This window comes from Rousettus aegyptiacus, unplaced genomic scaffold, assembly GCF_014176215.1.
Source record: "Rousettus aegyptiacus isolate mRouAeg1 unplaced genomic scaffold, mRouAeg1.p scaffold_m13_p_16, whole genome shotgun sequence".
Taxonomy (NCBI): Eukaryota; Metazoa; Chordata; class Mammalia; order Chiroptera; family Pteropodidae; genus Rousettus; species Rousettus aegyptiacus.
The window spans coordinates 6,185,127-6,199,956 of record NW_023416291.1 but is presented as its reverse complement, the minus strand read 5'-3'; positions in this window follow the sequence as shown (position 1 = coordinate 6,199,956).

Genomic DNA, 14,830 nt, shown 5'->3' with positions numbered 1-14,830 from the left:
TATTCATTCCACAAATGATTTTTGAGGACATATGTGTGCAGTTCTCACTAGGTCCTGTAGAGAAAATTCAAAGTGGAAGATGTTAATCCCTGCCCTAAAAGAACATACAACCATTGTAAGACAAAATACACACCCAGAAATTAATGAACAATTCAACAAAGCATAGATTTGGAACCTGATTAGATAACACAATTAGTAGAAATACGGAGGTAAATATATGTTGGAATAGTCAGAAAATGTTTCCTGGGATTTTAGTGGCACAAGAAAGGAAAATACATATGTTAAACACAAGTATCTTAGAGAGTGTATTTTGGATGTCTTTTTTTTTTTTTGCCTACGTTAATTTCAAGCTTTTTCGAGAACTGAAAATAGTAATATCAGTCAGTCAGCATTGTTGTCACATTCCATGCTAGCTGCTGACTCGTATGCATTTCCCCTGAGCCCCCGAAACGTATGAGAACGTCGTTCTTGCCTAGGTATACATTAAACGCTTATTAAGTGTCACTCAATTAATATTAAACACTGAGGGGGCTGAAAGGTAATAAAAAATAAATAAGAGAAAGGAAGAAGAAAGAAAAGAAAGAAAAGGGGGGTGAAGTTTGTGGGTTTGTATCAGTTAACTCTTTACCACAACAATATTGTGTAAGAAACCGCAGTAATTTAAAAATGACAATTTATTTTTCTCGGAAAAAAACATATACGCAAACATACACATATACAGAAATTCTGTTATTATTTAAAATGTATACCATCATCCACCTTTTCTGTGCCGGATCTAGAACTACAAGAACTAGACGTTCCCCTTTGCCCTCAGGTGACTCACAATCTAGTAGAAGAGAGAAGTGTGAACGACACGTGAGAACAGCGTGCAAGGTGCTTAAACAGAAGCGCGGGAGCACAGAGCAGGGAGCCTCTAGGTCCGCCAGGGGGAAACGGGAAGCGTGCAAAGGCGCCACGGAACTTACAACTGAGAGACATGTAGGAACCGAACAGGCAAGGAAAGGAATGTGTTAAACACGGAGGAAATTCGCGAGCAAAAGCCCAGAGCCGTGTGGGAGCTGAAGGGATGCGGCAGATTAGACAGAAACAGACGTCATGTGCATGGTAGGAGATGCGGGGTACCGTGAGAGCCGTGATGCTGGTGGAAGGGATGCGGGTGCCGCCGCTAGCACCAGAGTTGACGCTAAAGCCGAGCCGAACCGCTGCAGGATTTGAAGCAGAGGATTTACTGATGAGGTTTGTGCTTCAGGAGAAGCACACCCTGGAGTATGTATGGCACAAATGTACTCTAAGAAATGCAAAGTCTTATTCAAGTTTTATTTGTCTATCCCAATTTCCCCTAACTACACTGGTATGCTTTTTATTTTCAAAGTTATAATCTTTATTTCAAATGATTCTTGTAAAATGCCTGCAAGAAAAAGGATCTTAAAGAACTCGATTCAATAACAATGGCATTTATTTCCTCTCTATGACATAATACTTCTCGAGTCTCTTAGTGCTAGATATACTCATGCCTTGTCAATTATTCATTTCTCATTTTGTAAAGAAAATTAACCGAAGTAATTCTGACTGAATGAAAGAAAGCAAAATTTAGGGCCAAGAATACATTACTGTAAGCATTCAATGCTATGGGTTTAAACAGCCATTTATAAAACTAGCCCATTATAAAAGCAAAATAAATTTATCTGCAAAAAAAACTCCACATATTCAATAATATGATTGTTCTTTTGCTCCTAAATATCCTCAAATTATGTTTAGCTCCGAGGGACTTTTGCTTTTTTAAATGTATTGTATTAAGGGTTTTTTTTCTTTCTTTTTAAATAGATTATAGTCTTTCTACTATCCCGAAATGGTCAAAGGAATTCTTTTTCTGGCAACTTGCAAATTTTAATAAAAATATCACCTCAAAGGAAAAATCAAAATGTCAAAATAATCTTAATTTTCAAGAAGATTTTAGTTGTTTTGTCTTATGGTTTAGAAACATCAACTGCCAACAGGAAAATTTGTGGACCAAAATAACATTAATATGTGTACACAAGAAGTACATATTTTTTATTCTAGTGTCCAAATGTTCTCCAGTATAAAACTTCTCAAGTGAGTTATGTATTCTAGTAAACCCACTTCACATCAAAGAAAAACTTAAAAGTGCAAAAATAAAATAAAACAAAAACTACAAAACACCATATACAACAGTTTTAGGGATCACTGAGCTCAACTGCTGAGGTAAATATGGTGTTGAAACTTTCTAAAATATCTTTATGCTTATAAAATTCTTAACTACTTAAAGTCTGTTTTCTGTTAAATTTGTAAAATTCCTATTTGATGTCGGCACTACATAGAACAGAATTTGGCCTGATGAGTTTTGTTTTGTTTTAAATATGTTTCTACAAAGAAATATGACATCTGTAGTAACAGAGAGATGATATTATTTGGCCACAAATGCTACGACTCCTGAAAGGTAAAACTAAATTTTTCTTAAGTAGAAGAAATAAACTTCTAAAAGTCAATAAAAGAGCAGATAACACTCTTAACGGATATGTTTTGTTTAGTGCTATAAACTTTTTCAATAGATCTTTTTTTTAAAATTTATTTATTTAAATTAGTTTCAAGTATATAACACATTGGTTAGACATCTATGTAGTTTATAAAATGATCCCCCCAATTTCATCCTCCCTCCCCTGGCCCTCTACCTAGCCATCATATTAATTAATGCTAACTGCATTCCCTATGCCATGCTCCCCATCCCTGTGACCATCCATCAGCTACTAATTTGTATTTCTTTAACCCTTCACCCCATTCTCCCAGCCCCTAACCCTCCTCCCCTCTGTCCATCATCAAATTGTCCATTATATTTGTGAGTTGAAAGACTTCTTTTTAAAAAGTCTGTTTAGGAAAATTACCAACAATTTTCAAATGACAATAAAAGGAAACCAAGCTGTATTAAAGTTAGGATTAGGTTGTAACGAATTAGAGAATTTTACTTCTAAATTTTCTGCCTGCATCTATAAGAGTTAAGAGTTACAGAGAGTTATGCAATTATGTTGAGTCAGCTGAATCAATGTGAATATACAGACTGGGTAACTAGGCTAAAAACTCCTTTACTCTATCATTCCTTCAATAATAGGGCTTAAAATTTTTGCCCAGCTTTTTCAAATAAGTATCTCTATTCTTTACTTTGCCTATGAAGGCAGGGCCCTAAAAGAAAACCAATAATTTATATAGACTTCTGTAGCCATATTTTACCTTTCTGATAAATACATTTGACGTTATATTTTTTCATATCTAATACTACTAGTGTCACAATATTTTTTAAAGATTTTAATTATAGATGAGCAGTAAAGTTATAAAATCAAATATATTCTTCATGTAGTAGGATCAGCTTATGTTTTAGAAAGTATATGAAGGGTCAGCAAGATAAAATCATTAGTTTTATTTAATGAGATGTAAATATGCTAATATTTCATATATATTAAAATCACTGGTATTACTATTTTGAATAAAGAAAAAGTGGCATATATGTAGCTATTGATACAAAATTTCTGTGTAGAATAAAAAATGAGGATGTTTATAATCTGAATGAATTCATTTGAAATTATGTAAAAGTATTATACATATATTCTACATAATCTGGCAATCCTATGTAGTATCACATATATATCAAATTTAAGTAGGATTTAACACATGGTATTTCTACCCTTATTAAGATATAAAATAATATTTAATTTTAAGTTATAATTACACCTTGTTTGTAAGCCAAGCATTAGAACAAAATAGGAAAACAAGGGTTATAATTATATAAAGTCTTCTATGTACATTTTAGAAATTAAAATAGTGATGACCTAGATACAAATCATTTTTTAGGAATAACATAGCACCTGAATTTGAAAAGAAAGCTACAAGATCCTCATTGAGCTATACAAAATTATAATACTATAAACTTTGTCCCACTGTAAAACAAGGTGAGCTCTGAAATTACAAGGTAGTGAATTCAAAATCATACAAAGGAAATATTACTTCACAACCTCCAGTTAACCTGTAGCTACGGTTCCATAGGAGGTCATAAAATCAAGTTCTGTGGTTGGATTTAAAAGCTGGATAATTTTATAGCGCTCCTAATATCACCGTTCGAGCTCATTGCCTTCAGCAACTAGAATAGAATTCTTTGCTCGTTCCTATGAGTAGACTACTAGGTATGAAAGGGAGGTGGTAATATGTGTTGTCTGAAAGGTTATATATTGGTTCTTTGGAATGAAATGGCACCATTCACCATGTCGGTCTCCCAACATATGTAAGAATGGTGAAGGAGAATGGAAGCCGTAGACGCTGCTTGTATAAGTCATCAATTTACAGACCTATATTCACAGTAAGCCCTACTTTCAACAAAACACTGGCATCGCATGGGTACTAGAATTTCCATTTCTCGGTTGTTTTACCTTGAGCAATCTTCTGTTTCTAAGTTAAATCTTCGCTTTTCCAAACTGCCCACATGGTGCTTGAGTGTGTGAGGACATCTCCTGAATCTATCATCTATCAAATTACGGTGACCTTCAATGCAAACTTTTAAACTTCTTTTTAAAATGCGCTGTCCTTTCATCTTTAAACATTCTTTACAATTGTCATTTCCTGCCTCTGTGCCTCTGCTCAGTCTGCCTCTTTCACTGGGATGCCGTTCTCCGCCCTCCCATTTCAAGGATCCAATTCAATTCCAGTTTCTTCATGAAGAGATCCTTGATCTCCTCAGAGGAAAGTGACACTCCAAACACATTCTCCCCACCTTCCCTGTGTATTGAAAATATTGCCTCTTTACTTCTGATATTTGTTCCTTTCTATCTTATTCTGAATGTATGCATCAATGCATATATGGCTTTCCTTTTGCTTAGCTCTCCTGCAGGATGTAAAAATCTTATAAACAGCTGCTGTATCTAGATCATCCTTTGTGTGTTGCTCAGCACCTACTCCAGTGTCTTCAATATGCCAATTGCTCAGTAAGCATTTGTGGTTTGAAGGGATAATTAAATAAATGAGGTGATGTTTATGTGGGCGTGTGCTTCCTTGGACAATAATGTGTGTGAATAATTACTCTGTGGCATATCTGTTAGCAATGTCTTTACATAATTCTTACTTCTCTTTTTCCAGCTGGCAATCGTTTCCTTTCTTGGTTACTTTTGAAAATTCCAGTACATTAAAATAATAAAAAAGAAAATTAACCTCTACCAAAAAACACCAAGAAAAATACTGTTCTAAGATCCAGTATTCATATGAAAAGACATACTGCAGTAAAAATACATAAATAAAAGAATGTTGAGACTATCATTATTTTAAACACAATCTTGTGGTTGTTTCTGGGTAGAGTTGAATGAAGCACCAAGAATATCACTTTGTTAACCTGCTTCTTCCATCTAGTGGCAAAAAGCAGTAAGAAACAATGTCCTAGAAAAACATGATCAAATGGTTCTAAATGTCATTTGAGGACTTACCAATGGTGAGAGTCCAACATCCAAGGTTGAAATGATAAGTATATAATAGTTATTAAAAATAATTTCAGCAAATTGGCAACGTTCAGCTGGGGTAACTATTAGAGTTGCTTAAATTCATATGCATATTAGCACATTTTTAACAGACTTCTGATACATATATAAAGGTATATGCCACCCCACATTAAATTGGGATGGATTTGTTTTGGCATACACAGTTATAGTTCTGAACCAAATTATTAAATAACTACTTAGAATTCCACTTATTCCTCAGCTCCAGGCACAGGGCTACTTTGCTGTTACTAGTTTCAAGAAATACAATTGAGAGGCACTGAAATTGGCCTATCCCATTGAAATTGCCAGTGAAAATACTTCTGCAAAAATAGGCGATGACATATTTCATGACTTGAGGCATGGGGTCAGTGGGAGGGGGAGAAGAGGCATAGTCTAAAGGAGGTACAAGCAGGAGCTCTGCACTGTTAGAACTGCTTCAAAGGCATGAATGAAAAATAATATGCAACATAAAGCATAACTGTGCATCCTCTGAACTCCCAAATGCCACTAGCTTGTCCCTAACACATGAGTCTGACTGCTGTTCTCACATGTAGCATTTGCCTCACTGCAGATGTAGTTAATGTTCTAGAAGTTAAATGTGGGTTATGTAGAAATGGAAAAAAAAAATGTTCTCCAAGATAGCAAGCTCTTCCCCTCCCTCTGGTCAAGTGAACCAGTTAACAGTGTATAATGGTATATTAAGAACTGCCAAAGTTTAAAAATATATTAAGACTACAAAAGGAAAATGTATTAATGAATATGATTATTTTATTAAAAGACTAACTTTTCGTTTGTCGTAGAACATTGGAATTCTCAAAAACAGAAAAACCCCTGCCTTAACACCCTCAACACCCAAAGCAAAGTTGAGTGTAAGTAGGATTTGGCTGTTGGTTTTTTCCCCCTCCCCACTGAAAGGGAAGCAGTCTACAAGTTTATGTTCTGCTGCAAATGGGAAAGAAGGAAGCAAAGTGGGGTGATGACAGAGAGGAAAAGGTAAAGCACAGAAGATGGGGTTGTGGTCAACTGCATCCTGGGAAAACTCCACGCTGGGCGAGGCACAGGGCGATTCCTATCTCACCAGTATCCTTGTGGCCAGTCTCCCTGGATCAGGCCAAGGAAAGGGTGCCGATTAATGAACTGGGAGATTCCTGGAGCCATTGCCACTGTTTAGCTGTCCCGACGGCCACAGGACCTGAAGCTTCACCCCCAGTAATTAAATGGACGCGAACAATCGTTACCGTCTGGTACCAGCAAGAGCCAAGATGGTGATGGAATCGGGTGGCCCAGCAGGACTACTGGTACCAGTAGTGGAACCTAGCCTGGTACTGGTCATTTCATTTACTTTGCAAACATGTGTCCCCACCTTAAAAGGAATTGCAATGTATGGGTCTCTCTTAAGGTTTTATAATGTGGTTTTGCTGAAACTGGAGACCTTGGCATTTAATTTTTTCTTTAACAATAGAAAAAGTTCAGTTCCTGAGACCTGAATTTCAGGTAAAGTATATATGTAATCACTGACATTAATATTTTATTCATTATTTTTCTCGGTTCTTTGAACTTGGGCAAATGATGTAACTTCTTTGTGCCTTAGTTTCCTCACCAATATAATTGAGATAATGATAATTCCCATGTGGTAAAGTTTTATGAGGAATGAAGTGAGAAAATACACATGAAGTGTTTGGTAAATAGTAAGTGCTTTATGGATATGAATATTATTATCTACAGAGTACCTAGTATACACCGAAAACTTTGTAGCACATTACCTTGCATATAGTAGGGTATCTAAGATTTATTTATACGTGTTTGCAAAATAAATTTTAAAATGATCCCTTTGGTACAAATATTTCCTTATCATAGTTTACCTTTGTAAATAGATATGGTGATTTTTATAAGTAATTTTCAAAGATTTTGTGAACAATGCCTTCAAGTCTTTGGATAGCCAATAAACATTACAGCTGAAATTATGTCCATATTTGTATCTTGCTTTTTGGCATTTCTTGGAAAATATTAACTGAAATAATGCAAGAAAACTTAAAAATACATAATCAAACAAAAGAGGCATCTGAATAATAAAATATGTATATGAGTTAAAGAACAGAAAGTAGGAAGATAAAATGATCATGAAAAACTTTTCATCCCCTAAATAAGATACGTTATCATGAATTTCTACAAGTCTTGTAGTCTATGTTTTGTACAAAACCATTAGCTCAAAGAATGAAAAAAAAAAAAATCATTCCAAACACCGATGTTTCTGTCCACATGTGAATCTGAGTTAGAATAAGGACATAATAGGGTAAAAAAATTTTATAAAGATATGTTCAGTGAACAGAAGCATATTTTCATATTTGGATATTATACATTTAATTCTAAATGCCTAAACAAGATTTTAAACTTTATGAATTGTAATTAAGGAGGAAGAAAAAGTATCATCATTTGCACAGAAATGAATTTGAGTTATGATGCACAGTGATTCTTGTTTGCTCTTCTGAAGTCGACTTGTAATTATTAGTTGTTAACATGTAACATGTAAAATATTTCTGAAAAACTCCGAAGATCACAAAAAATACAGGACAACTCTAAATTATTTTTTTTAGATGAAGGGTTTTTTGTTTGTTTGTTTTTGAATGCCATATACTTGCTTTTTCTTTCTGAGTCTAAACATAGTTTTGAATGAAATAAAAAATAATAGATGTGCTCCGGTTTTGACTTGAACTACTGGACTTCGATCTTCTCTGATAAACCCTGACTGATCTGTACGTCCCACAAAACAAAGGTTTGGTGCTGAACGTTTGTCAACTGCCCGAAATTGTTCTTCTAACTACTCACTAGCAAAAGAGACTCGCGTCCAGCTTTCCTTCTCACCTTTTGAAATAAAATTCTTATAGAAGTTTCTACAGGTGCTCCTGGAAAAAGTTACCCTAACTTGACAACTATATCACTATAATCCTTTGACAAAAAAAAAAAAAAGTTTATTCCTCTGAAGCCCTAGTAAGTAGAAAAGCCTATGTGATAAGTAACATTCAAGCAGAGATTTAAATTCAGGTGAGGAAATTAGGAGAATGCGTGTTCTGGACAGAGACAACAGCAAGAGCCAAGAACTTAGAGCAGGAATGCAGCCCAGGGAGATCCTGGCAACAACAGAAAAGTCTTTGTGAATAGTTAAACAGCAGAACAGCAATCTAGTTTATCTTTGCATATGGGGATGCCCCACGCAAGAACGTGACCCAGTCTAATCTCCTTGTAAATCAAATCATGACAGATCTGGCAAACTAACAATATTTGCCAGAAGGAGATTTCTTATCTATGGAAGGCTTTTAGCAAGATATATTTGCTTAGTTTAAGACTGCTTATGATTGGGGAAAAAAAGAAAAGAAAACATCTAGATTTAGATTTATGGGGTATGGGTCCTGGAAAATGTCACATAAGCAATGTAATTATCTGAATATAAAATGGAGCTGTTTATTGACCAAAATGTAGCCCCTTCGGTATTAAGTTCATATCGCTGAGACGTGGGGCATGTTGATTTTGCCCTTTCTACAGAGGTGATGTCTAAGTGTACCCTTCACCCAGTTTTAATTGGTCATGCCAAATGAGCACTCTTGGAATCGACTGAATTCATAATCACCTTTATAACAAATAGAGGATAGCTGATAAAGCCAGCTAAAAATCAGGTCCAACCCAATCTGAGAAATTCCTGGAGCAATCAGACGCATTCCTCAAACTGTGAGAAATAAGCAATTTTCTCTCACAGACCCTTCCAACAAGCAAGACACTCACAGCTAAGAGGGCTATTTGAGTTTAAGCAAAATCACATCACTCCTGGAAGAATACCATTAGCCCTGACCACAAAGTCATGAAAAATAAATCTTATTGTAGGTAGGGTCCTGAGAAGAAGCAAGCATTATAAGATTTATAAAAAGGATGGAAGCACAGGGAGCCCCACTTAAGACTACATGATCCAACTGCTCAAATTGTACAGTACCTGCATCCTAGAATACATGCAGATGTGAAGCCTCTAGGAGAAATCAAATTGGGTTCTTCAGCAAAGACTTCTTGGATTTTGGACTTGAAAATTAAGGTAGCTGCTCATTAAAGCCCATTTGAAAGACAGCTGTTAGCTTGTCAGTGGAAGTCGATGAAAAGTGCCCATCACAGAAGGGCATCGAATAATCCTAGGCTGGCTATCAATCATGCCTTGGATGATGTCAGAGAGACATTGCCCAGGGGAGGAGCAGCATGAGGAAATGCTACATGAAAGAATGCACAAACATAGGGATGGGGGACAGCACTGCGGACAGGAGCGAGTCGCTCACGAGCCCCTGAGAAGGCCCTCTGAGGGCCTCCCTTCCCCACGCTGCCCTGTGGGCCAGCCCTGTGATTCTCTCCCAGCCAACACAAAGCAGCTGCCTGGTCCTCTGATGGCAGTTCCTGGCTTGAGGGCCATGTTACTACCTGAAAACTGGCAGCTTTGTGTCTTACTAATAGAAAACAATCTCGAAGGGAAAAAGAACAGACAAGTCTGCAAATATGTGGGAGCTGAGAGCTGTTAATTTAGTACTGGGAGAAGAATTAGGCTCCTGATCTCAGAGGATCATTTATATATTTATGGACTTTGGGCTGTAGTCAACAGCAAATGGGGCTTCCATTGCTAGACAATAGAGAACACCCTTATGTGGCATTCGATTGAGGAAAACTCTGTGGGAATTAAAAAGAATTAAAGTGGGTCATGTGGATGCTCGCCCCCCAAAAAATTTAGTTTCCAGTTCAGAAAGGAGATTGGAATGCTAAAACAAATTCCTTGTTTCAGATTCCTGAGCCAGCTACCTGGGCTCCTGAAACCAGCAGGTATGCAGTTTTAGATACCAAAACAAGCTGTGTCTTTCCTAGCAGGGGCGGATGTTACATACTGACACCTGTAAAAAGCTGGAACGAAGCAAATAAAATCCAGAATTTATTGAACGATGGACTCTCGTCAACACCCTCATAACAAGGAATGTGGTATATGAAAAGAAGTAATTTCTACAGGGAAGAAATAGAATGATCCTGTAATTTTAACTGATATATGGTATGTCAAATGTCACTTTAATCTTTTTCCAACAGATATATGGTATATCAAAAAATGTTTAAAATTTATTTATAGTTAAACAAATAGCAAGGTTTATGTAAACAATGATCCCCCAGGATGAGAAAATATTTGGGGAAGCTGAATTAATCTCCCAACAGATAAATACAATGCTTATGGAAAGTGGCCAGAGAAGGCAGTGAATTTGGCCTTAGAAAAATTACATACTTAAGTTAAATGCTCCCATCAGCACATTATAAACATTTTCAAATAATTGTGAATAAAGGAGGAAAAAGGGTAACTAAGCTGGCAAAAGAATATCGAAAGACCTATAAAGCAGTATGGTGATTGTCAAGGTATTTTATAGGAAAAATTCTTCCTCCTAAAGAAAGGGGTTCAGATTCTGGTGGTCACTGGAGTTAATAGGCTTATTATTTTTAATAAACATCACAGAAACTGTTGAAAGACAAAGATACCTGATATGTGGCAAAGAGATGTTGAATAAGTTCAGGATGTAGACTAGAGAGAGAGAGGAGCAAAAGCGGCAGGTCTGTGATGAGTTTCTTTCCGATTACCAAGGGAACATTCTCTGGGAAAGAAAAAAAGACAGGTGTCCCACTCTAATCTTGTACATACGCCAATAACTGACTTCCTTAGGCTAAAGACATTGTCTAGCAGGAGCGCGTGCCTCTCTGCAGAATTCTCCTAGCCAAACTGTGCCCAGAATCTATCGGTTTATAAGACATGGTTCCCCGGAAAATGTGATTTATGCCCGTTACAAAACTAAATATAAAATGGAGATGTCATAACTCAGCGACACCCCTTCTTGCTCTGTGAGGTATCCAAAAACCTCATTTAAAGACCTCATTCATTAGTCTAGGCCAGAGAAGGTGTCCAATGCAGAAAGGATTAAGTCAGCCACACAGGATAGATTAGATTTTTCTCTGATTTGCCTGAGACTTTTGGTTCTTTGTATCCTTAAAAGTATTAGTAAATCTAAATGAGACCCTTTATTCATGGAAGTCTAATTTGACAATGTAATCCTTTCTATTAGCTCCATTATGGTAAGATTTATATCCAAGATGGAAGGGCATATGACTATTTATACATATTTGCTTTTATTAAAAAAATGGAAGCATGAACTATAAATTTTGTTAATGATTATCTATTAGCAAAAGGACATAATGGGTTAGAGGGAACAAGAATGGAGGCCAGCCTTTTCCAAGTATATCTTGATTTGTAGATTTGAATTTGGAATTTCATCAATATTTTAAATTTTAAAAAATGATTATAAATCCACAAAAAGCAAAATGGGAATGAAACAAATGGACCTCTTTTGTGGATCAAGTCTGGTGACGCAGTACACTGACAGAAACCATTTTCAAGTAACTTTAAACATAGGAATTTTGCTGTATAGACTTGGTAGTATATACTCTAAGGTCAGAAAGAATCACACACATAAAAAAAATGATATGCTCTTTAAACTCTTTTCCGTAATTACACTGTTGTTGATGGTACCGTTTTATTCAGCGCCTGTTGTTGTATTGTGTGAAAAATGGGAAATGAGAAATCATGTTAAATCTATGAAAATTAATTTGGGCCATGTGAGAAGTGAAACAGAATAAGATTTATAAGAACAAGTAGGATGTATCAATATGAAATCATAATGTATTTTCTTTTTAAAAGGATTAAAAAAAAATACCCAGCCCAGCAGCAATGGGCACTCCTGGTGTTCAATTGCGGTCTCTAAATATCATTTGCCACTAAGAGAAACCAAGACTTACTAGAAAAATGGCTAGCTCTATGTCTACAGCAAGCACTATTCAAGATGAGCTCAGAACACATTGTCATATCGGAAAGCAAATAAGCTAATAAAGACTACTAAAATCATGTCAAAAACCTTAGAAGTCAACTTAAAAAGGTGCCCACTGGTCAAAGGTGAAACACTTTGATTATCAATGAGAAGACTGAAATGGATTGATACACAAAATATTTTTAAATCCATGACTTCATAAAGATACTATTAAAAAACTCATTGGTCATCTTTGGAGATTTCTAGAGAACCAATTACTCAGAAAACTACTAAGTAAAAAATAAAAATAAAAATAAATCAGCATTTATCCAGTAAAAAATGTGCTTCTTGATATCCAAATAGTCGAATGGGGATAATTTTTAAATACAAGTATTCCAGCTAATGACAAAATTGGATCATCGACATACTGCAAGCCCTAAGAGATTCATGGATTTAGGTAATGCTCTTCAATGGCTTCTAACGTCGCAAAAATGGAGACAACCAGACATTATGCATCTCCGGATAGCAGAACACAATACCGTCTATGAAATATTCTTACTAAAAGTTGAACCTGAATGCTATCGAACTGCTAGATGCTATTCACAGAAAACACAGGAGACAGAAGCAAGCCATGGGGATACAATTATCAAAATCCAGATGGCCCAAAAAAAAAAAAAAAACCCCAAAAACCCCCCCCAAAACGTAATTTTCTAAATATGAGGACAATATCTAGAATGGTATCATAAATCATTGCGTATTTTCTCTTTCGCTGGATTTTGTGGTTTATCCTTGTGAGACCTGTAACACACACAGTCATTTTATATACAAAAAGGAAAGCTGTCTTTGGATGAAGATGCCCTAGAAGATGGCGAAGCAGGAAAGCCACGTAAGAATAAAGCCAGAAACCTGATGACGCGTGAGAAAGAATCTCAACCTCTGCGGCACACGCCGGAAGTCCCCCATACCTCCTTTTATTGAGTTGAGCTTACTTTTACTTGTAACCCAAAACATCCTAATTTATAGATTAGAAAAGGAGCTCCATATTGCAAAAAAGGAACACTTATAATGGATGTATTTAAATTTTGAGACTCTATATATTCAAGTCTTATGTATCATATGGTTTTTTTTTTCAATTTATAAAGGAAATCAAATTGAGGACTAAAGTAAAACGCTGTTATTTCTTTCTAGTTTTTAAGCTGGATGTTTGTGTTAGGTTCCCCTTGAAATCTTCTCCAATCATTAATCATTGAGAATCTTTTGGATATCAGCTAGTTACCCAAGATAATATTATAAACAACCAAAGTGTCTAAAGCTTGTGCTCGGTAAACATTCTAAATGGATGGATTTTGAACTTTTTTGACTAGGTCTAAAATAAGAACGAAAGTCTTGAAACAACATACACACTTAATAAATCTAATACACTGATATTTTAAATTCTACTTAATTATTTGTGAATTATAACCCTCCACATAGATTCCATAATCCACTCCCTAGTGGGTTTTCAACCTGAAGTTCAAAAAGTCATCGACATGAACTGTTCATTATTTTTGAAAAACGTCGTCTTCTCAGAAAGGAAAAAACGATGCATTGTCACTGTTGCAAACAATAAAATCTTAAGGTCAGGAAAGCAGACATTCACAACCTTTAGGTTTTCTATGCAAGTAGACTATCTAATAATTTGGAATAAATTATTGCTATATTACTTCAATTTTTGATAGATACTGATAAAAGGCTATTATAGTTATTACAAGGGTGTAAAGTGTGGTTGCCAAAGTTTTCCTATCTTCTGAAGGTTGTCTTTCGATCACAAATATCAAGTTAGAAAAAGAATTTAGTTTAGATGCAGCCTGGGTTTTCTTCCTAATATTCTACTACTTCCGATTTATTTCCTATTCATGATAAATACTTAGACATTGAATTCAGATTAGCCACTAGTCCACCACCAAAGTACACCTGCTACAGTGACAATTTTCATGTATGACACTGCTCTAATAAATACCTAACAGGACCCTGAGAAAAAAAAGTCTCTCTTTGCAAGCGGCTTTTTAATAAGGAGTGGCTTGAACATTCATCATCTCTGTGAGTGTAGGCACCACATAAACATGAAAGGCTTATGAACATCTTTTTGCTTCCATGTTTTTATTTACAGAATCATTTAACAACTGACTGAGCCCGAGTTCCCCATGAAGGCAACCTGAGACAAGGGCTTGAAGTAGGCTGACTTTGGTTAAGTAATTTCAAATTACCCGGGACCAAGGAACTAGGGAGAGCAAAACAGGAAATGAGGGAAAGGCAAAATAAGATATGCAATTAGTTGGCCACTGCTGCAAGCAACTGGGGTATGATTCCTTGAGGGCCCCTTTGAAGAGCTATGTGGAAGGGACCTCAGAATTGTCATCTTGAGGAATGAGAGGGAGGAGTATTTATCTACCGACTGCTGTCGCCCCT